Source organism: Urocitellus parryii, chromosome 3, assembly GCF_045843805.1.
Source record: "Urocitellus parryii isolate mUroPar1 chromosome 3, mUroPar1.hap1, whole genome shotgun sequence".
NCBI classification, from domain to species: Eukaryota; Metazoa; Chordata; class Mammalia; order Rodentia; family Sciuridae; genus Urocitellus; species Urocitellus parryii.
In genome coordinates this window covers 94,540,090-94,562,395 of record NC_135533.1, presented here as the reverse complement: position 1 = coordinate 94,562,395, position 22,306 = coordinate 94,540,090, and positions in this window count along the sequence as shown.

Here is a 22,306-nt window from a genome sequence, read left to right as displayed (position 1 = left end):
TCCTATCTTACTATGATTACTTCATTTCACCAAAGATTAGTGTTGTGCATTTCCTCCCTCCTCTCTAACCTACTCCAACTTCTAGGAATCAACATTATACTTTCTTGAGATCAACATTTTTAGATTCTACATATAGGTGAGATTATGCAGTATTTGTCTTTCTGTACCTGGCTTATTTCACAATATAATGTCTGCCAAGTTTATCCATATTGTCATGAATGGTAGGATTCCATTCCTTTTTTTAGCTGTGCTTTATCTATTTATCTGTTGGTGGACTCTTTGGGGGACCCCATAACTTGGGTGATTGTTAATAGTGCTGCTATAAATGTAGAAGTACAAACCTCTCTTTAGCGTACTGATTTCATTTCCTCTGCAGTAGTGGGCTTGCTAGATTTTGTGTTAATTCTATTTTTAGTGTTTTGAAGAAACTCCTTACTTTTTTACATAATGGCTCTACTAATTGACTTTCCTACCAACAGGGTATAAGAGTTCTCTTTTCTCCTTATCTCATCAATACTTGTTATCTATCCTTTTTGTTTTCTTGCAGTGCTGGGTGTCCAACCCAAGACCTTGTGCATGCTAGTCAAGTGTTTTATCATTGAGCTACACTGTAGCTCTTTTATTAATTTTTTTTATAACAGACATTCCACCTAGGGAAAGATGATATAATTCTATGAGGTATTGACTTGTATCTCCCTGATGATTAGTGATGTTGAGCATTTTTATCACATATCTGTTGGTTATTCACATTTTGTCTTTTGAGATATGTCTATTCAGATGTCTTGCTCATTTTTAAATGGATTTTTTTATGTTTTTGCTATATAGTTGTTTGAGTTGCATAAATACTTTGGATATTAACCTCTTGTTAGATATATAGTTTACACATACTTTCTATACATGTAGAAAAATAAAATTACACTAGTTTCTCACTATATACAAAAATCAACTCAGAATGAATTAATAACTTAAATGCAGGACCTACAACCATAAAACTACTAGAAGAAAACATAGGGGAAATGCTTTATGACATTGGACTGTGTAAGGAGGCTTTGCATTGGACCTCAAAATCACAAGCAACAAAAGCAAAAATAAAACAGGACCATAGAAAACTAAAAATTTCTGCATAACAAAGGAAAGAATCAACTTAATGAAGAGACAGACTAAATTATGGGAGAAAATATTCACAAAATTCCACGCCCTAATTTTTACTCATATAAACATATGCCACCAAGGATACACCTATGTAGATGCAGTTTATTACCTTTATCCAGAAATAGAATTGTGAGGTATGCATTACTTTTACTATTTTTCACATAATACACTATGAGAATTTTTATTAATTTTCCATTATTGTAACTAAATACCAGAGGCAGGTAACTTATGAAGAAAAGAGGTTTATTTAGGGCACAGTTTTGGAGATTCAAGGTATGATAACTGTATTAATTCAGTTTCAGTGAAGACACTCTTGGCTTTGCCAATTTGGGAAGATGGCAATGGTTCCAGTGCATGTAGAGGCAAGGGATTGCATCTTAATACATACAGGAATCCAGAGAAACAAAGAGGGGCTGGGCTCGCTCCTTTTATAACCATCCCCTCAGGAGAACAGCTATAGGGTCACAAGAGAACTACCTTAATCCCTTTGAAGGGCAGAGTTGCTCTTTCCAAGGACTTAGCATTAAGCCCTGCCTCTTAACCTGTACACTCAGAAAAATGAGAAATTATACCCCATTTGATTTAAATGTATAATATGTTAAGATCATTGTACTGTCATGTGTAACTAATAAAAAAAAAAAGTTCTACCATCTCCTGATACTGCCACTTTTGGGATCAAGATTTTAACACATTAGCCATTGGAGGCCTGTCAAACCAAAGCAAACACGCTTTAAAGTTAATAGGCAGAGATATGTTGTAATATTTTAATTTCTGCAAACGTGAAGTGCACAATTTCATACAAATCATATCATGTAATTAGTACTGTTAACAATAGTATTTTGCAGCTTCATTTTGAGCTTGCCTTATCTCCTTACCCCACACTTCTCTTCCCTTCTTACTCCCCATATTGTGTACATATTGTGATATTATGTCGATGCACCCATATATGTCACATTCACTTTTTTTGGTCATTGCTTGTTTTACAAAAATAGAATATTAAATATTCTCCCAGGTCACGTTCTTTAGTCAACATGTTTTGGAATAACTTCAAGTTCCCAGTCAGTTTGCCTGGTTTAACTATTCTTTGATAATAGTTACTAATGTTGCATAACATTCTATGCATAATTTATTTTGCAACTTTTCATTGGGTCAACATTCATCTTGCTTAAACTTTATTTTTGGCCAGTTTACACAGTGCTTTAATAACTTATATATTTCCTTTTATGTATTCTGATCCTCATACCTGTGGAATAGAGTCCTACATATTAGACTGTTGGTCTGAAGTGTATTCAAATTTTGAGTTTTAATAGGTATTCTTAGTTGCTTTCCTAAAAAAAAAACAAAAACAAAAAAAAACTGTAGACCTTTATATTTTCACTTTTTTCACCACATCTATACTATCCATAGACACTATTGCTCACCTTATGTTTTCTAGCTATATAGTAATTGTTGAGAACTGTTTAAAAAATATTGTTGGATCTTTTGATAAATACTAGTATCTTTCAACAACTAGAGATAGGAGGAAATTATGCTTGCTTCATCCCAATCTCACACAGCCCTATTACCATGAAAGAAAGACCCTGTTTTTCATTTGTGCATTTATTAGCAAATCCTGTCCAAAGGAAACAAAACAAATAAAAACCATCTCCTCTTCCTCTAAGCAGCCTGTAGTCTTTACTCTGACTTTAAAGTTTATCACAAGAGAAATGGCAAGAAAGATAACAAGAACACATTTTTCATTCAGAAAAGGTGACAAAATCCTCCATTAACTGATTAGGGTTGAGTGGTAGGATTTTAGTGGGATCTAGAGTATTGGTCTTACAGTTTTTTTTGTTTTGTTTTTTTTTTACTGCAAGAGATTCAGGTGTTGGGCTCACCAGATTCTTACATCTGTTTATTAAAGAATAGAGGTGTCCACACCATCTTCCTTGCCAATTACCTACTTTGATCACTGTGTTTTTCCCTAATGAAAACTTATTTCTAATCAGCAAATTTAGTGGTAGAGATTTATACCTTATGCTTTAAAGTGCTTTTTTTTTGTATTTTCTTGTGGAGAGTGGGCACCTGCTAGAGTCTCTCAGGATCTAAATAACCTGCAGTAGCATGTGAATGGAGAGTCAGGAAACCTCAGATTCTAGACTATAGATTGAAGGTAACTTGCATACTTATCTTATTGATCGTACTGAATATTTTAAATTAAATATGGACAGTGAGGTAGTATAAGGCAGTAGCTTGGCTTTGCTACTTTTCCAAAAGCAAGTGACAACTAAGGAGAAAGCACATTTCTTTTAGTTCATTAAATAGGCTTTTGTGATTTAAAGTTATCATTAGTAGCACTTCTTTTTTTTTATTGTTGGTCGTTCAAAACATTACATAGTTCTTAATACATCATAATTAGTAGCACTTCTGATGGGCAAACTTATAGGAGGAGAAGACAAAGAAAGATACGGCAGTCAGAACATGGCAGCTGAGTTTGTGAACTCATAGGTATCATCTGCGAGAGGAAATGAGGCCTTATAGATCCTGCATTTGCAAGTGAGGAACAAATACAAATGAACTATGCCTTTACCATAGTGCTAATTCCTCTGTCTTCACAGGGCTCCCCAATGGTTACAGAAGTTTCCTTAAGATTTAAAATCCCCAAGGCTGTACTATAAGTCATAATGAACTTAGAGAAACAAATTATTTTCCACAGCCCACAATCATATGTCTTCAAGGAAGATTCTGAAAACATAGTTACAAAGATGGAAATAGTTCCATTGTTTTCCAAAATATGAAAAATAAAAAACATTTTAAAAGGACACATCCCCATACTGACTTTAAATTGGAAGACAAATATGATAAACATTCCTAGGAATGTGTGAATGGAATGCTTTCTCTAAGATAATGGAATGACTTTGAGTGACAGCCACTTGGCTGCCTGTCTTTGACCCAGTGATAGGAGCATGTTATGGTCACTGCCAGTTTGATAAATGGCTTTCCATCATATCCTCAATTTGTGGGTTTAGGTCAGACACCATATTGTGACTTGGTTGGTGTGGAGGCTGGTGTTTTACTCTATTTTTAGAATATTTAGTCTATTTAGAAAGTTTACATAATTCTGGTTACAATGACTAAAGGGACTAGGATTAAAATAAGACTGACTTTTACAAAAACAAAGCTTCCAATGTTAGGAGATGGCAGTGCAGTCCAGTGTGTCAAAGTCCTATTGACTCCAGGTTTGGGTACTTAAGATTGCAAATGGAGTGGCCATGAAGAAGCAAAAACACTTTTGTTATTTGCAGTTATATAATATTCATGTAAGATCAAATGAAAAAAAATGTTAATTTTATCATCTTACCTGGTCAAGTGCAGAATTTCATTTTTTTTCCCAGCTTTGAAGAATTGATAGTTTTCCCTGGAGCATTGAGTAGTGACTTGGTACTCTTATAGAAAAAAATAGCTACTGAGGATTGCAGGTGCTGGGAAAAGAGGAGATCTGTAACTCTTTAATATACCTGGAGTCATGGGAATCAAGAGGGGTGTAATCAAAATATACTTTCCTAATTGGTAACCCCTGTGCAGTTCATATCATATCTCACATCTGCTAAAACAGAAATCTCCTGTGGACTACTGGAAAAAATAAATTTTCATTGTATAATGTATAAGTATATAAAATGCACATTCATAGTTATTACACATATGTGTGTCCATGTATCATGTTTATGTTTATATGATATGTGTGTGTGCATATGTGTGTGTATTTGTGTATCTATTTTTGGCTTTTTAAGCAAGAAAATTTTAATTATGATATTTTAAGAATTGTGCTTGAAAATTTAGTTGAGAGGAAACCAATTTTTGCTCAGTTGATAAATGAGACATTAAGAATATTTTTAATGTATTTTAGTGAGTACTGAAATCAGTATGACATGTACAGAGGTCAGTTATATACCCAAGTAATGGACTGCATTCAGTCTGAAACCCACAGGCACCTTTCCTGCCTAAATGGGCATAATTCTTTAGACTTTTCCCATTTCACTAAAAACTGTTTTTAAAAGATTTATATTCATGTCACAAAAAGATGCCTGCATGTCTTTTAGTTTGAAAATAGAGACTCTAGCTTTCCTTATTGGTCTGTAGGTTTTCTTTATTTATTCTGAAAGCAAATACTTTGTAGTTATATGAATTTCCAATATGCTTTTCCAGTTTGTGGATTACTTACTGATTTTGTTCACAGTGACTTGATGACAGAAATTTCTTAATTTTAACATAGTCAAACTTCTTCATTTTTTTCTTTATGATGTAGGCTTTGTTGGGTCTTCTTTAGGAAACCCTTCCTTGCTGTGATATAATAAAGGTACTCTCATATGTGCTCTTAGTGAATTTTCATGACACAGCTCCTAAACTATACATGTTTCACTCATCTCTGAAGCACAGGTTTGTGAAACCCATGATCTAAGTTTCTGGTCCATTTCTCTGTTCTTCTCCATCAGCCTTTTATCCATTTTGGTAGTAAAATTATATTGTTTTATTTTTGACAGTTTTTTAATAAGTCTTGCTATCTGATATATCGGGTCCTCCCAACACTAACATTAATTTCCCAATTTATTCTTCTTTAGGAGTTTCTTGGTTATTCCTCGATTTTACACTTCCATATACATTTTAATACACATTTTAGGATCAGTTACTCAACAGCCACATTATATACTTGTCTTGATTTAGTTCTCCCCGGAAATGGACTCTGACATAGGGATTTACATATAGAAGTGTTTGCCTTTGCCATCAACAGCAGACAAGAAGTGAAACAGGCATGTGAAGATGAAGACGCTGAATTGTGGTGCAAATGCACAAGAGGTGTCAAGTACCATGGTGGGCTGTGGAGCTGCGAAGGGTCCTTCAGAGATGTCCTAAACTGAGTTAAAGGAGTCAGGTATTTTAATTCTCCATCTACCAATTATTGAATGTATACTGCTTCTGTAAAGGAAACACCATGGGGGTAAAGCACCTTTCTTTACTCAAAAGCAATTCTTATAGAAAAAGTCAACTGTAAACTGAAAGCATATTGGGCAATGAGTGCCTGAGTAGATGTCTTTGAGTTATTGTAACAAAAAGTACCATACACTGGGATGATTTAAACAACAGAATTTTATTTCTCACATTTGTGGAGGTTGGGAAGTTCAAGTTCAAATTTCTGGAAGATCTGGGGTCTGATGGGAGCCTACTTGCTGGTTTGTAGATGGCTGTGTCTTCATTGTATCCTAATATGGTAGACAGTGGAGAGAGAAAGCAAGATCTCCTCCTTTTTTAAGGGAAATAACCTTATGTGAGGATCCCAACTTCATGATATAATTACTTCTCAAAGATGTCACATCATAATGCTATCAAACTGGGGATTAGGATTTCAACATGTGAATTTTGGGAAGTATATAAACTATCATCAGTCCATTCTAGATATGGTGGTTGGAACATTAATGCATCCATTACAACTGAGCTCCTTCAGGATTCTGGTTGAGGAAGGCTAATGGGATTAACTATAAATTCCACATGATTACTCAAATAACTGATTATTCAAGTTACTCACAAGTATAACTTATACTCCTTCTCTACTACCATATCTAGATTCTCTCCCCTTCACAAGTATCTTTGCTGATCTATGTGGCTTACAGAAGTGTCTAAGACTCTGAATTACCATGCCCTACTCAGGAAATGGCTCCTGAACTTGTCTGTTTACTATCAAAATTGAGCAAACAAATTTCAAGAGAGAATCCATTAGGACATATATGTACTGAACTGATTCTTGTTCATCAGAATCATAAAAGAGCAGCCTGCTTCCTTCTGATGATGATCAAAGTAGACCATCCCCCCTTTGTTGTCAGCTGTTCTCTAAGTAATGGGTCTTCAGGGCCTTTGCCATAATCATAGGTTGCAGTTCTACCAAACTCTAGCTGGTTTTTCTCATGGAAGCAACTCCCCTCTGGAAATAGGAATTCTAGACCTAGACGTTACAGAGAGATTCTGGAGAATGACATTCCATGCATCATCTTCAAGTTGATGCCCCACCTGTACCTTTAGACCAATATGTTCTGGATAATGTATTCTTTGATAGAGACCATGGACATGTGTCTACTGTGGTACCATCTATGCTACAAAGTGAAGCCCTTGGTTCAAGATAATGTTAGGTAATACTCTGTGCTTGTGAATCATTATATAAAACTTCAATTTTTCTGTCTCAACCTATAGGCAGAAAAGGAAAACAATATCCATACTCACAGCATGTTTCAATTCTAGATGAGATCAATTTTTCCCCTACCTAAGGTAGTAGCTCTCCTGTATTAGTTTCTCAAGAGTTCAGAAACAAACTAGATGGTCTAAAACAACAGAAACATACTTTTTCATAATTTTGCAAGCCAAAACTCTAGGATCAAGGGGTCATCAGAGCTGTGCTCTTTCTCCTAGCTTCTAGTGTTTACCAACAATCTTTTGGGCTTCATAGAATACAGCTGCATAATTTCACTCTCTGCTTCACCTTCACCCACATTGTCTGTGTTTTCACATAGATTTTTCCTCTCTTTGTATGTGCCTCTGTGTCTCTTCTCCTTTTATAAGAATACCAATCAGATTAAGGGCAAGTCTTACTTCAGTATGGCATCATCTTAGACCACTTTTAATTATATCTGCAAAGAACCCATTTCCAAACAAGATCACATTTGCAGATACCAAGTATTAAGACTTCCACATGTTTTGGAGAGACAATTCAACCCACAACAGTTCCAATGTAATCAACTTAAACAAAGTCGGTGATTGCTCTCCTTGGAGGAGAAGAATTGGAGGACTTGGGGTTGGTTTCTTTTGCTGGAAGTGTTGCTATCTTGTAGTAGCAGGAGCTACATCAGCCCTGGCAATGAGAAACACCTGTGATTGGACCCATGCATAGCCTCCATCCCTTCTATGAGGACTACTTCATTCTTGAAGCCATTGCATGAGCACCAAGAAAGCCAAAAGTAGAGAACCGCTGAGGTCAATTGATGAGACCACTGTTCAGTTATTTGGCATTTCTTGCATTCTGGAATAGGTGTTACTCTTCAGATCAAGAAATAAATGTGAAAGTTTTCCCAACTCCTCAGTATACTGTTCCAATTTTAAATTCAAGAGTGGCCACTGCCTGAATTCATGTACTCAATGTACCTTCTGTTAAAATGTGCTTATGTCTTGTGGTAAATAATTCTGTTGAAAGGTATGCAATATTTAATGGAACAAATTATGAACTTTTGATAAAAATAATCAATAATCAATGATAAGCTCTAATAATTGTTTTTTACCCAATTATTCCTAGATAGTTTTGCATTTTTTGTTTCCACTAAAAATGTTTTTAAACTACTTTGTAACTGCCTGCTCCTGATGCAGAATTATAACTTACAAATCAATTATTGTATATAGAAATGTATAAATGTTTTCTATTAAATTTCTTATTTTTAATTAATTCTTTAATATTTTTTACATAGAAAATTGTGTTTTCTGCAAAAATCTGAGACTTGGGATGTTTTTCCTTCTTATTTCTTTTTCAATTTTTTTCTTGCTCCTTTGAACTAGCAGATCGTGTATTCAATGGTTGAGTAGAAGTGGTATCCTTCTTTTCCTTGATTTCAAATAAAATATTGCATGTTTAGTTTGATGCTTGTTATATATCTTTTGTTTGTTTTTTAAATTCACCTTTTAAAAAAATTAACAGTTTTTAATTTTTAAAATTTAACTATTCTTAAGTGGCTAAAATATTTTTTAAATCATATATGGATTACGAAGTTTTAAATGTTCCACATCTATTAAGATAATCATTAACCTTTCTTTAATAACATAATAAATTAATTTGTTTTGTATGGTTAAAACATTACATTCTTGGGATCAACGTATTTGTTATGCATTAAATTTTATGTATTATTGTATATAGATTACTAAAATTTTAATTACTAATATTTTGCATTTTTGTTTAAGAGTGTGGTTGTTATAAACTTTTATGTATTTGAACATTATTGGTCATATTTGGGCATCAAAGTGCTAGACTTATAAAATGAGGTAGATGTGTTCCCTCTATCTTTATTCTCTGGAAAATATTTACATAAAAACTTGAATTATGTTTTCCTTGACTATGTGGTAGAACTACTCTGTAAAGTTGTCTGAGTCTGATGTTTTCCTTGTGGGGAATTTTCTATTGACTTTGAATCATCTCTACTCAAGAAAACTTATATTTCTTGGTATTTTTTGAGACACTGGCAGGTGAATCATAGTGCTATTTCTTTACCAAATGGTACCAACATCATTATCTATGAGAAAGAATATACTTAGTGAATTTCTACAAAAAGTGGCTAGAAAGTACTGACTATTTCTATTTTTATGCCAGAATTATTGTCATTTCTTTAGAAATCACTTTATGACTTATAGGCAAGTAACAAAAAAATAAATTGATTTGCAGATTAGTGACATTAAGACAGAAAATAAATTTCCTCATTGGCAAAACTGGCATGGCTTTAATTTTCATTCAGACCAATTTTCATATTTTTCAATCATTTTGTTCGTGAATGGCTTTATTTTCCTTATATAATTTTCTGAATCTATTCTTCTCAGTGGAGTAACTGACTGAACTTCATTCCCTGGATGTATTAGACTCTCTCAGGTCTCCTGTCACCTCTCTATATTTAAGTATAAATGGATCATTCTAACTTTGGTTTCTAATCTGACACATAGAGAACTTAGAAGTTGTGAATCTTATTCTCATAACAAGATAAAAACGGAACAAATTGAAAACCAACGACTCTTTTTAGATCTATCAGATATTTGAGGTCACAGAGCAAAAAGATTTGATTCTTCAAAATTGAGTGCAAAAGGCAGATATTGAGAATCATACTTATGGAAGCCAAAGCCCAGGAGCAGAAACTGATGGTTAAAACCTGTTCTATTAAAATAAATAAATAAATAAAACTTTTAAACTATAACTGATAGATTTTGATATATTTCCCCAAGCTTAGAGTGAATAAACTTGAAATTTAAAACTCTAAGGGCCTAGTGTTAAGTAGGCCTTCTTTTTTTTTTTTTTTTTTTTTTTGTGAACTTTATCTCTAAGAGTACTACCAGTTACTGATGGTGAAGCTTAAAGAAAAATTCCCTAGCATTCTGACAGGAGGAAGGGAAAAGGAATCATGTGGAAATACACCCAGGGCACTCTACCTTTTTTTTTTTTTTTTTAACAAAGGCCTGCCCTCAAAGGAAATGATTTTACCAGAAGCTAACCAACTTGAGGGAAGGGAAATACCCACTTATAGCATCCAGTAGCCTTTCTGTCTCTGTAAGGATGGGGGAAAAAATCTTAAAAGAACTTGTGAAATTCAGTGTAAGGCACAACCTCACTCTAAGACTAACAATTAATTATAAGATTACAGAATTGTTCCTTTCCTTCCACACTGTGCCTCTGCATAAAAATTGTACATTGCAGCTAAAAGAAGAGTAGAGCTCAGGTCTATTCATGAAGGAGTCCCTAGGGAAACCCAAAGACAAGAAAGGAAATGAAAAGAAGGACACTTAGGTAATTTTAGCATCTAACACCTACATCTATAGCAAACATAAAACATTAGCCTGACTCTTGTGCATTCACTCTAATGTTGATTCAAAGCAGCAGTTTCTGATATTGCTTTTGCTGTTTGTTTTTATAATGTAGTTCTGTTAAGCTACATCCCACATTTTATAAAATTCTTTTTCAATCCAGGTACAGGAAATTATATTTAGCTCTGCTTAGTGAACAGTCACACTTAAAAACTTCTCAATCCCACCTTGATATTGTTCATTTCACAGAAATGCATCATCATTGTCCATTCCATTAAATAAACATACCCTTATTCACTTTTCAGGTTTTGGTATTTGTTAAGCATCCTAAAACTTCCTTCTAACCTGAATTAAAATCCATCAATTGTTCTCTCATATACTCATCTGTAGCTATACTTGGTCAATGATAAGACCTTCTATAAAGCATTCTTTATATAAATTTTTTCATTCAAGCACCATATTTATACATGGTAACTGGATTCATTATGACGGAATCATACATGAAGAAATGTGATTTCAAACCCCATAAGTCTCCTCTTTTCCTGCTCTCCTCCCTCCCCCTATTTTCTCTCCTCTACTGTATTAAACTTTTTTTCTTCTACGTATACATAAAAGTGAAATGCCCTTTGGTATCTTTATATATAAATACAAAATGATTTTGTTCAATACGTTCTATTTATTTTCTCCATTCCCTTCCTTCCTCCCTCTCTCTGGTCCTCCTTCTTTAATTTTGCTGATCTTCCATATATCATTATGATATCTGATCCCCTCCCCACTGCCTCTGTTCCCTTATTTTGCTCTAGCGTCCACATATGAGAGAAAACATTCAATCTTTAATTTTCTGAGTCTGGTTGATTTGACTTAGCATGATTTTCTCCACCTCTATCCATTTATCGGAAAATGCTATTATTTCATTCTTTATATCTGAGCAAAATTCTAGGGTGTATATGTATTACATTGTCCAATCCAGTCATCTATTGGTGAGCATCTGGATTGATTCCATAATTTGGCTATAGTGAATTGTGCTGCTATAAACATTGTAGTGGCTGTGTCACTGTGGTGTGCTGATTTTAGATCTTTTGGATAAATACTGAGGAGCTGCATAGCTGGGTCATATGGTGGTCCCATTCTTAGATTTTTGAGGAATCTCTACAGTGCTTTCCACAATGGTTGCACTAATTTGTAGTCCCACCAACAATGTACAAGACGTTTTCCCCTACATCTTTGTCAGTACTCATGCTCTTGCTGATTGCCATTCTGAATGGAGTGAGATGAACTCTTAGTGTAGTTTTGATTTCTATTACCCTAATTACTAGAGTTGCTGAACATTTTTTTTCATATATTTTTTGTCCACTTTTTTTTTTATAAGAAAGACTCTCTCAAGATACTCTGCAAAAAGCTTGCTGAAGTTTAGATGTATTGTGACAGTCTAGGAAGAATGTACAGTTAGCAAATCACCATATAGAAAATGATGTTAATGTGACAAAAATGTGCTGATTTTTGCTTTCAGAAACTTTAATTTCTCTCAGATCAAATCATGTTTCCCATTATTAATGAGTAAAAAATAAATCCACTCTTTGATACAGAGCTCTTTGTGATACAGGATAAAATTAGAAAAAAAAAATTAGAAAACAGGATTCTGTTAACAAACATAAACATAAAAATATATAACAAATACGGGCTTTTAAGGAGATACATTATTTTTTTCCAGAAAGGAATAAAAGTTATGAATGGCAGGTGTTACAGATGTTTTAGAGCCTGGGTTCTGGAGAGCATCTACCATACATGATGGTGTGGCTACTCTGCTGTTCCCAGCAGTCTTTACTAGTGACTCTGAGAAACTACTTAGTTCCTCTTAGTTTCCATGTCGGTGAGATGTACCTAATAATAGTTCCTACCCCAAGCATTGTTGGGATGATAATATTAGAATAAAGCAAGTGCATAATTGTGTTAATTCTATCAATTTTCATATAAGAATGGAGATGTCATAGTGTGAGGCATATTTCTGAAAGAAAAAAATTCGATAACCAAATAGCACAGTTAAGGAGGACTCTAAGCACAGAGGAGGATATCACTTCTAAAACTATCCAGAATTTAGCTACAAGTGTACAGCTAACATTAACATCTTGGGAGAGAATGTCTTGTATAGAATTTTTTTCTAGGAGCTTACAACTGTATAGAACTGAGACTTGGAATAGCAGAAGGGGCATGGGTGAGGATCTGTAATAGGAAACTCCCAGGAGAAAAAGGGGAGCTGTTTCAGTCTTCCTTTTGTACTACCCAGTATTGCCTTTCATAATTGCCCAGAATTTAATTGTGAAAAGAAAAAAATATATACTATAAACAACCAAAAGTGGACTACAGCCCAGAATAACAATTCTCTAGGAAGAAAAGTTAAACACTATCTATCTGGTAAGAAACATTATTCAGCCAGTGGACTTAGTTGTTCAAAACTCCTAAGTTATCCATCAGGGATCCATGTTTTCTTGAGAAAAATATTGAGTGATAGGTCAGTCTAACATGTTTTAGGGTGAATGATTCAATAATGCTGCCATTAATAAATGGCCTTAATTACTTTGATATAACCTGCCTGCTACTTCAGGGGATGTCTTCCCTAAATATGCATGTTTACACAAATGTTAGGAGAGACTCTTAGGTCAGGTGGTCATTTTTTAAAATGATGGTAAATGATGATATTAAAAATACTTTGAATTCCTTTAAAAAATTGGTGTAAATCCTCTGTAATCTTTTTTTAAAATTTTTCTTTTAGTTGTAGTTGGACACAATACCTTTATTTTATTTTCATGTGGTGCTGAGGATCGAACCCTGCACCCCACACATGCTAGGTGAGCACTCTACTGTTGAGCTACAACCACAGCCCCAAATCCTCTGTAATCTTAAGTGTAACATCATGTGTCAAAAAGTATTATGTGGTTTTCTTTTTTACCTTACTTTTTCTTGTTCATGAACTTCTCCCAATTCATCTATTATACAGGAAATATCTGGATGATGCTAATGAAATATTCAGAGAACACTGCTCAGCTTTGACTTCAAAAGTAGGCTCCTAAAGATGCCTGAAAGAAGGTAAAGCTTAAATATAGATAGAATACTAAATAGAATACCCTGGCTGGGATAAGTGATATAAGTAGGTAGGATGGAGATCTGTGAGAAACGGACTAGAATCAGTATTCAGAGCCTGCTCAGTCTTTGCTCAGTCAGCTTCATGAAGCAGTAAGGAGCCTTTGTGAGTTAGACCAAGGATGCCCATGGACCATCTCTTGCATGTAGGTGAGCACCTGCTGCTGGTAACTGTGTCATCCACTGACTGAATAGCAGGAAAGTGACTACTATGTCCTAAGACTAATTGGTTTGACTAAATTTCTCTATATACTTTACTAACCTGTAGACCCAGCGTACTATACTCCTAAGTTAATTGAAACAGGATGGTCCAGAATAACCATGGAAGCAGTGATGATATAGAAAATGTGGGGTGATTTGTTCAGATTAATCTAAAAGATTCATATTATACCTTTACCTTCCCCACTTTCAGCCTCCAGAAGAGGCAATGATGAAGTGAATAGCCATGCAAATGAATCCCAATACTGTGTTGAAAAGCAGACTTTCTTTTATCTCTCTGGTACCTATTTTACCACTGTTGTGCTGTGAATTCACTCTAAAAAATAGTTACCAAAATTAAAGTGGAAATAAGTGAAATAATACCCAGTACCAGAGAGGAAATGCAACTTTGAAAAAGCAGCATTATTTAAGATTTAAGAGCACACATCTTGAAGCCAGGATCAACAACTTTCTAGGTTCCTGACTGTGAGCAAATTTTTGAAACTGTGTTTTCTCATTTTTAAAATAAAAATTTTGTTTCAGTTGTAGTTGGACACAATACCTTTATTTTATTTTCATGTGGTGCTGAGGATCAAACCCTATACCACACACGTGCTAGGTGAGCACTCTACCGTTGAGCCACAACCACAGCCAAATGAAAATGAGACCCAATGAAAATATATTCATATAGTACATGCATATATATGATATAGAGACCTATGTATGTAACAACATAATAAACATTGTTGTGGTTACATTGGTTTTCTTCCATAGCAATATTTTGATCTAACTTTATAGAGCATATGTTACCTTTGGTTGCTGTAAATTGCTACAAGTGGAGGCAAAATTTTAAGAATGTTTCTAGATCCTCATTATTCACATTCTTGAAAGCACTTTTCCATCACAATTGGGGTACAGGAAAGAGAGGGTGATAATCAAGTACCCATCCATAATTCAGGAGATGTCTATGTGCAGAATATGCACAAGGTATTTTTGGATTCAGGATACTCTTCGGAAACAGAACCACTAACTATTGTCATGTTGGCCTCAAGTTTTGGGTGAGCAACAAAATGAGTGATTTTGTATAGAATATTTAATTATATACTTTTTTCTTACTTTTTCTTATGTATGCTGAAGGACTGCTTTTGAACATGCTACCCAATGAGTATTAGGTGCACTGTGCAACAGAGGGTGGAAACTGAAAACACTTCCTTTGTCCTTGATAATCTTACAGTATAGTAGAAAAAAAATTATCCAGTGTTTTCAGGACATGCAAATAAACACGAGGAAAGGAGGTTGAAAGTGCTATTTGGCGCTGCTTCTTTCTGACATACATCTTGCATCCAAATTGCCATTTTCAAAAAGTGTGTTTTCAATGTGGTTGTAATAAAAGGTATAAAGAAAAAGCATAAAGAAGAGTAGCCAGGGTGGAGGGAGCAGAGGTCTGGACTACACCTATAACTTATTCACCATGTGATTGGTCAAAACCACACTTTGAGGGAAGAGGCAAAGAGGAAGAGTGCTCTAATTTTATCAGAGGTAACATGAAAGTGTCTCCTTTTGAGGAAAAAAAAAAGAAGAAGAAAGAGAGAAAGGAAGGAAGGAAATGGGAAAGGATGGCATTATTTCACTTGCTAATTTGTAAGTGCAATTAAGGTTAAAGTCCTATTTCCCTTCACAAGAAAACATGACCCAAAGTGGTATGAGCAAGAAGACTTTGTTTGTAAAGAACTTTTTCAAGATGCTGTTTTTCTCCTGGAAAATGTGGTTTATCTAATTGATGGCTGAGGAAAACTGTCTTTTTAAACTTCCCACTCAGTGAGTCACCCTGGGGTGTGTCTGCCTTGTAGCATCCTGTGAGATCCAGTAATCTAAAGTGGCATGACCGACGCAGCCCCAATCTCATGCGTCAAGCCCAGCTATGGGCGCTGGGAAACCAGAGTGAGCCCCGGCTTTCTAAACAGAGTGGTTAACAAAATTGCATGTTATGAAATGGAGTTTCATCCTTTAAAGGCTCATTGCCTATTTTTAAAAAGAACCTGTCCAATGATTTCTATCAACACCCGGATGTGTACAGTTGGTCAAAGCCAGGTGACTACTCCAACTGCAGGGTAAGTACAGGTATCATCTCCTTATTGTTTCTTCCTGTTTACCTTGAAAAGGATTGCCATGCTATCACTTGCAATAAATGGACGTGAAATGGAAAATTTGGACCAGTTCTTTTCCAAACATAATTTGAGACACTGACAAAGCATCTGAAGTACTGAGCCAGACAGCCAATGGGACTTCAAACACTGTGGAAAGAAATGCAAAATAGTCTGTAAGACTTAGCATCAGTACAGAGCTTTGCCCCGTATGATAACAGATCCATTTTTGACAGCTAAGAATTTGCAGTCACCAGAATGTTGGAGCTGAGGTGCCTAAAAGCACAACATGTATGGTAAACTTTAGAAAAGAACAAAATGAGGGTGTGAAGTTTTGCAAAAGAAAAGGGACATGTGAACAAGCAGCTTAGGTGTACTTTAGAAGAGAACAGAGAAGATAAATGGATTGGAAATAATATCAAACCATCTTTGCTGAAAACGCAGTCTACCTTGTTTACTAAAGATAAGTCACAATAGATGTTTGTCTTGGTAGAATGCAAGAATGTGACAAGATAGTATTTGGGATTCTTTAAAATTTATTTTTCATCAAACTTCTGGAGTTGAATCTTTGAAATTAGGTATGGAGGCTGCAAAATGAGAGGACAAAATAAAAGTGTCACCCTGTAATGGGAAACACCTGTGTTCAATTCTTCAGCGATTAATGGATGATATAAATTAGGGTCTTTGAGAGAATGAATGGGTCATAGGATAAGTTAATAGATATTTAGCACCAGGTAGATTAAGTTTTAGTGGAGTTGTCTAGGTCTAAATGGGAGTTTTATTTCAGATAAGTGGCAACATATAAGGACTTACTTTAGCTTCTTTGCTTGCTTAACACAAATATCTTCATACTAAGATAAAAAATGCAGTAAACACTGGGTTATATGAAATTAGAACAATACAGCAATGACATTTCAGATAAAATATATAGTGGGAAAATATGTTGCAATGAATTAAATGAATTTACCACAAGTTGAGATTTCTAGGAAGTTTATTAAGATCTGTAAACTATGTTCCTCTGATGACCACATTATAGACACATAAAGATTCTCAAGAGGTTTAGGCCTGAGAAAATATGTTTCTTGGTTCTCTCTCTCTCTCTCTCTCTCTCTCTCTCTCTCTCTCTCTCTGTGTGTGTGTGTGTGTGTGTGTGTGTGTGTGTGTGTGTGTGTTTTCTGACTGCTCATTAGCAACAGAGTTAATTTGTGTGTGTGGGGAGGTGCTGGGGATCCAACCCAGGGCCTTGAGCATGCAAGACAAGCCCTCTACCAACTGAGCTATATCCTCAGCCCCCCAGAGTTAATTTTCACTGTTCTTTAGTCCAAGAAAAATCCCCTTTCCATTCCCAGATCATGATCAACTATGAGACATATGTGGAAAGTTATGAGGCACTGAAAAGCATCTCTTTACTTACAGTCGACTGCTGGAAATGAAGACAGAGAACCAGTCAGTCCCTCAGTTGTGGTACTGATGAGAATTCCTTCAGAACTAGAAATGTCTAATGCATCTTTTATACTGCTGTTGGACCTCTTTCTGAATGTCCCCCAAAAGCACAATCACTTCAGATTCTATAGTTTTTCTGAAAGCATGGCATGCATACTACTATTAGGAGGCAAGATAATTTTAGGTGGGATGTAAATTATTAAAAAGAAATGATTATGATAATAATGAATTTAGAGAACTTATATGTGTAAAAATAGTAGATAGAAAATAACATCAATGGTACATAGTTCTGATAAGAATCACAGAACTGTTATGCAGATGGCTGAAATCTGTCCTTAGTAAGCCAGGAAGGGGACAATTGCTAGAAAAGACTCTTAAAAAAAAACTGAAAAAAATGAGCAAATCTGGAAACCCAACTTGCTTACACATGCCAGCCCTACAAATGAACAGAAAAATCTTATAGAGAACTGAAAGTTCTTAGTAAATTAATCAAAAATCATGATATTTTCAGTAAAAAGGTATTGTGGATTAGTGAGATTAGTGATCTGGACCAGCTTCAGAAATCAATGAGGGCAAATTCTGTTCAGTTCCAATTTCATATCATTACCTGGTGCCTTCATTGTAAATTTTGTTTAAAGGCATATTATACTAGTAGAACTACCTTCTTCATGTTTCTCCTAAGTGTGTCTCCAAGCTGCTGTGTGTGACCACATGTATTTTAATGGAATTACATGGACACAAAGTCAATCAATCACCAAAGAGACAAAAGTTCTTACTAACCATTTCCCAAACAAGAGAAACCAATTTTCACCAATTTCAAACCAGATGGAATGAGATTGTACAGGGGTAATGGGAAACAGGCAGCATGATTTGTTTTATCAATATATGCCATGAGAGAAAGAATATAACTTCTAGAAAATAGTTAGGAAACTACCAAGTTGCTCATTGACTTGACACAAGCACTTATCTCATCAGAACTGCTCTACCACTCTCTCCCATGCCAGTCCAGTCAAGGTTTCTGGTTTCTAGAAGAAAACAGAAAATCTAGAAGACTTTGGGTCTGATAATAAGGGTTTTTTTAAGGATATTTTTTAATTTGTCTTTTTTTAATTGATTTTATTTTTAAGTACACAACAGTGGAATGCATTACAATTCTTATTACACCTATAGAGCACAATTTTTCATATCTTTGTATGTAAATTATGTTCATGCCAACTTATGTCTTTATACATATAATTTCTTTTCTTTTTTTTGTGCATTATACTTCCCTGAAACTATCAACAGTGATGGTGATACTAGGTGACTGCTGCTAAACCACTAACCTGAGACAGTCCCTACAGTTCTATATTAAGCAGAGTCAAGATAGACAGGAAGAGGCTACATAGTTGAAGTATTAAATAACAGAACACAACTTTCCCCCAGCCCAGTCACTACAGCTGATCATCATGATCTAGGGATGCTATTGAGATGTTTCTTGGCCTATGGAACAGAGAAAGTTACACTGTTGCAAATGAGTAGTCAGGAAAAAAAAAAAAAAAAAAACAAGAACCAAGGAACATAAGTTTTCTCAGGCTCCAACCTCTGAAGAGTCCTCCCAAGTCTATAATGTGGTGGTCATGCTAAACAATCCAGAGGATAGAATAACAACAACAATGAACCCCACAGAGAGTGTCAGAGAGAGGAAGTGGGAATAGGAAGACATACAAACTCATAGCCATGTCTGAAAGACTGCCAGAGAGTGGGAAATCAGGCTCCAGGTTTTGAAAAAAATGTGTTGCCCTGCTTCGACATGAAAAGGAGATGCATGTTGACTTCTAATTTCACCACTCTTATCCTCAAATAAGAAAAAAATCTGAACAAATTAAAAACTTAAAGACTTTTATTAGACTCATTAGAGATTTGATGTCACAGGGAAAACCATCACACTCCTGCCTGGAGAGAAACATACATAAAGAGAACCACAGATGAGACCAGCTCACAAGGAGCGGAAGTCACTGAAGGTGTTTGGTAAGAATATTTACATGTTAATTTTAATGAATTTCTCTCTGGAGGCTAAACGTGGGTTTAACTTGAGAGTAAAAATTCCTGGGAGTCCAATGTTAGGGTTGGAAAAGAAAAAAATCAAACAATGATAGTAATAAATATGGAAAAAGCATTTGACAAAGTCCAACAAGCATTAACAATTTAAAAAATAACCTCTCAGGAAAAGAGAGGAACAATCTCAACTCAGTAAAGATGTTCGAGAATCGTATAGCTAGCATCACGCTTAATGGGGAGGAAATAAATGAGGAGGAAAACAAAGTTATTCTGCCTCACCACTTCTTTTCCACATTGTATTGGAAATCCAACAGACACTGTAGAAGATGAAAAGAGGAAACAAAAGTGCATATATCTAGAAGGAAGACTCGAAACTATCTTTCTTATTAAAAAAAAAAGATAGATAAAATAATTGTCTCTATAGAAAAAATTTTTTAAAAGAAGGTAAGCTCTGAAGCTAATAACTGATTATGGCAAGTAAATATTCAAAAGTCACTGGTTTTTCCTCTATACCAGCAGCAAAAAGTGGAGTTTGAAATTTAAAAACACAACACCATTTACAACAGCACAAATAAAGAAACACTTAGATATATAGATACATATTTATATCTATCTATCTATCTATCTATATATATATATATATATATATGTCTAAGGAAGTGCATATATCTATGCAGACTATAAAACTCTAATGAAAGATCAAAAAAATCTAAATAAATGGAGAAATATTCCATTTTTAAGCTCTGGAAGATGATATTTTTAAAATGTCAATTCTTAACCACATAGTCTATATATTCAGTGCAATCATAATCAATATATCAACAAGTTGTTTTATAGATATTGAAAGTCAAATACTCCAAAGAGCCAACAAAATACTAAAAAACAAAACTATAGGACTAATACTACTCAATTTAAAGATGTACTGTAAAGGTAAAATAATTAAAATAGTATAATAATGAAAAATAGACTTATAAGTAAATGGTAGAGAATAAAGAGCCCAGGCATTGATCCACACAGATCTAGTTGGTTAACCAATCTTTGATTAAAGTACAAAAGGCAATTTGATGTAAAAGGGTAGTCTTTTCAATGAAAGGTGCTGAAACAATTAAACCTCAATATGCAAAAATAAATTCATCTAGACACAGACCCAAATCTTTCACAAAAAATGATCTAAAATGGATAATAGACCTAAATCTGCATCATAATACTCTGTGACTTCTAGAAGAAAACAGAAAATCTAGAAGACTTTGTGTCTGATGATAAAGATTTTTTTAAAATATATTTTTATTAGTTGTTGGACCTTTATTTTATTTACTTATTTATATGTCTTGCTCAGAATTGATCCCAGTGACTCACACATGCTAGGCAAGTGTTATATCACTGAGCCACAACCCCAGCCCCTGATGATGAGTTTTTAGATGTAACATAAAACCACAATCTATGAAAAAGAAAATTGTCTTTACTAAAAATGTTACACTTTATCTCTGTGAAAGACAAGAGATGTTAAGAGAATCAAAAGTCACAAACTTGGAGAAAACATTTGCAAAACCCACATTTTATAAAGGACATGTTTAAAACATAAAGAACTCTTTAACTCAATGTAAAACAACAAAACCACCCAGTGAGGAAATTGGTCAAAGAAGACATAGAGAACAGATAAATATATGAAGAAAATGCTCAGTATTATATATCACTAAGTTTGCAAATTACAACAGTAAGAAAGTATCAGTACATTCCTATTATAATGGCTAAAATTTAAAAGCAAAATGAAAACCTGATAATACCAAATACCAGGAAGAATGAAAAACAACAGCAATTCTCATTCACTACTGCTGGGAATAAAAATGGCATTGACACTTTGGAAGGCAGTTTGGCAGTTCCTAACAATGTTATGCATGGTCTTACAACACAGCCCCATAGTCATGCTACTAGGAAATTACTCAGTGGAGTTGGCGACTCCTGTCCACCCCATAACCTACATGCTTATATTTTTATCAGCCTTACTCATAATCAAAAACTGGAACATGTTTTACAATAGACATATGGATGAATAAATTTATGATATATTCACACAGTGGAGTATTATTCAACAACAAAAGTAGCTTTCAAACCACAAAACACATGTAGAAGCACTAAATACATATTGTTAGATGACAGAGCCTATCTGAAAAGGCCACATACTATAGAATCCAATTACATGACATTCTGCAAGAGGCAAAGTTATAGTTGGCACAATAATCAGTAGTTGCCCAGGAATCTAGGACAGGGTGAGGCACATGGGGTGTTTAGGGCAGTAAAACCATTCTGGATAATAATGTAATGGTGGAAACATAACCTTATGCCTTTGTCAAAATGCATAGTCCTATATAAGCACAAAGTGTGATCATTCATATACATAATGCTCTTCTTTATATTTAGGAGGATAGGGGATCCAAGAAAGGAATTCAGCCAATGACCAGAGCATCCAACTGTGTTACTAATGTATGAAACAACTTCCCCCAGGTGGTAGAAGTAAGAGGTGTTGATTTAAATAACTTGGGAAAGAAGTAGAATCCAGGAAAAAAAGGAACTACATACAAAATCTACGTCCTAGTTGGTAGACTTCTTTTCTACTGGGTTATGAG